Genomic DNA, 3253 nt, shown 5'->3' with positions numbered 1-3253 from the left:
GGGGAGAAAAATGTAAAACTCAAAAGCTTATGGAAGTGATTACTGATAAATCAAAATAAATTAATAAAAAAATTTTAAAATAATTGAAAAGAACCCCTTAAAAGTAGAATTGGTCAAATGGAAAAGGAGGTACAAAAGCTCACTGGAGAAAATATTTTTTTTAAGAATTAGAATTGGGGGACAGCTAGGTGGTGCAGTGGATAGAGCACCAGCTCTGAAGTCAGGAGGACCTGAGTTCAAATCTGACCTCAGACCAAACACTTGACATTCACTAGCTCTGTGACCCTGGGCAAGTCACTTAACCTCAATTGCCTAAAAAAAAAAAAAAGAATTAGAATTGGGCAAGTGGAAGCTAATGACTCCAAGAGACATCAATAAACAATAAAACAAAGTCAAAAGAATAAAGAAAAAAGAAAATGTGAAATATCTCATTGGAAAAACAACTAACCTGGAAAACAGATTGAGGAGAGATAAAATTTTTAGTTGTATTTATTTTATTTTTAATTTATGGAATAAAATAAATATTTCCATAGGTAGTATAATAAAAAGGAGAAATAATTTAAGAATTATTGGACTACGTGACAGCCATGATTGACAAAAAAGGAGCCTGATATCTTAGAACCAGAGAGTAAAACAGAAATTGAAAAAATCCACCAATCATCTCCTGAAAGAGATTCCAAACTGAAAACTCCCAGGAATATTATAGCCAAATTTTAGAGCTCCCATGTCAAGGAGAAAAAATTGCAAGCAGCTAATAAGAAACAATTCAAATATCATGGAGCCACAGTTAGGATAACGCAAGATTTTTAAAGGATTGGAGAGCTTGGAATATGATATTCTGGAGGGCAAAGGAGCTAGCATTACAACCAAGAATCATCTACCCAACAAAGCTAAGGGAAAAAATGGGTATTTAATGAAGTAAAATACTTTCAAGCATTCCTGCTGTAAAGACCAGAGCTAAATAGAAAATTTGACTTTCAAATCCAAGAGTCCAGAGAATCATAAAAAGGTAAACAGGAAATATAAATCATAATGGATTCAATAAAATTATACTGTTTACATTTCTACATGGGAATATGATGCTTGTAATTCCTGAGAACTTTATCATTATTAGGGAAGGTTAGAAGGAGCAGACATAGACAGAGGGCAGGGTATGAGTTGACTATTATGGGATGACATCTAAAAATAAAAATTAAATTAAAGGGAGAAAAAGAGGGACACACTGAGAGAAGGGGAAGGGAGAGGTAAAATGGAATAAATTATCTCACATAAAAGAGCTATGAAAGGCTTTATACAGTGGAAGTGAAGATTGGGGGCAGGGAGGGTGCGGGCAGTGCAGACAATGCTGAACCTTACTCTCATTGAAACTGGCTTAAAGAGGGAATAACATACATACTCAGTTGGGTATAAAAATCTCTTATCCAACAGGGAAGTAGGAGTGGAAGGAGATAAGAGAGGGGGGAGGAAGGTTATAGAAGCGAGGTTGCACTGGGGCAAGTGGTGATCAAAAGCAAAACATTTTTGAGGAGAGAGAGTATGAAAGAAGAGATAGAGAAGGATAAAGAAGGGAAAAACAGGATGGAGGGAAATACATGGACAGTAACCATAACTGTTGAAGAATTTTTACAGCAAATTTTTCTAGGCTTTATTTTTCAAATATACATAGAACTGAGTCAAATTTATAAGAATATGGGTCATTCTCCAATTGATAAATGGTCAAAGGATATGAACAGGCAGTTTACAGATGAAGAAATCAAAACTATCTATAGTCATATAAAATGCTCTTAATCACTATTGATTTGAAAAACATAAATTAAAACAACTCTGAGGTACCACCTAATACCTACCAAATTGGCTAATATGATAGAAAAGGAAAATGAGAAATGTTGGAGGGGATATGGAAAAATTGGGACACTAATACACTGTTGGTGGAGTTGTAAACTGACCCAACCATTCTGTAGAGCAATTTGGAACTATGTCCAAAAGGCTGTAAAACTGTACATACCCTTTGACCCAGAAATACCGCTAAGTGTTGATTCAAACCCAGAAAGTTCTCCAAGGCCATCTTATGCCCTTCAGTTATTCTTGGGTTTTCCTCAAGCCTATGTATCTTACAGCTCTGTGATTTACCAGTAAGATAGCTAGGAGGCACAGTGGATAGATAACAATAGACCAGGAGTCAGAAAGACCTGAATTCAAAACCAGCATTAGACACTTACTAAGTGTGTATCCTTGGGCATCTCATTTAACGACCATTTGGCTCAGTTTTCTTAACTGTAAAATGGTGATAATAACATAAGGGCATAAGGTAGCCCTAGACAACTATATTTAGTCTGGAGGTTTCTAGGTTTGAACTAACACAAAGAACCTTAGGACCAATTGGCTTTGAGAAGGGGTTTTAGTGTAGAAAAAAATAGAACTTGCAAAAGATTTTGAGCTAATAAAACTCTTAAGAAATTCCCTATTCTTCTAAGAAACTTCTTTATTAGTAACTGACCTGGGTCCAAGTATGCTCTTTCTTCCCATACCCTTGTCCCTCATCCTGGCCTAATCCACCTGAATCCCTTTTCAGTCTCGTAGATAGCCCCACAGAACTGCTCAGGGAACTCAACAAAGAGGTGGTACTTCCCGTAAAGCTGGAGGAAGGGGAAGCAGAGATTTGCCATGCTCCAGTTATGTTTCACAGTATCTGAGGACTCTTTAGAAAGTGTCCTGAAGGACCCCCTTAGCAATTTGTACCACTTTATACTGAGCTAGTCCACACAGATAGTTGGTCTAAGAAAAAGAACACAAGAATTTAACTTGTGAATGAAGATTATCCTCTCTTCAGGTTATCATTTCCTAAAAGAAGAGTAGAATGTTTAGTAGTTTAGCTTCTTAAAAGCATCATGGTATTTGTTCTATACATAGTGGTACACTTCTTTAAAGCTGGCAAAATTCTTAACAATGGTTATTGATATTTTCTGATGAAGAAAATTAAAGAATAAATTATTTAAGAACTGATTCCATTTCAAATCTTTCATTAACATAACTTATCATGACTTGATCTATCAGTTATGTTCTAGGTTCAGCCACGAATTCAGAGAGCACAATCTGATTTGTTCAAAATAAATACTAGAGAAGTGCATTGTATACTATACCTGTCAACAGAAACACTCTTCTACTTTTATCTTCTTTGTGTAACAACTAAGGCAAGGTTTATAGTGGCTTTAAAATTGTCTATTCTATTTCATTAAACTCAGCATGTCTCTAC

The sequence above is a fragment of the Vombatus ursinus genome, unplaced genomic scaffold, assembly GCF_900497805.2.
Source record: "Vombatus ursinus unplaced genomic scaffold, bare-nosed wombat genome assembly UNPS02014792.1, whole genome shotgun sequence".
Taxonomy (NCBI): domain Eukaryota; kingdom Metazoa; phylum Chordata; class Mammalia; order Diprotodontia; family Vombatidae; genus Vombatus; species Vombatus ursinus.
This window is presented reverse-complemented; position numbering follows the sequence as displayed.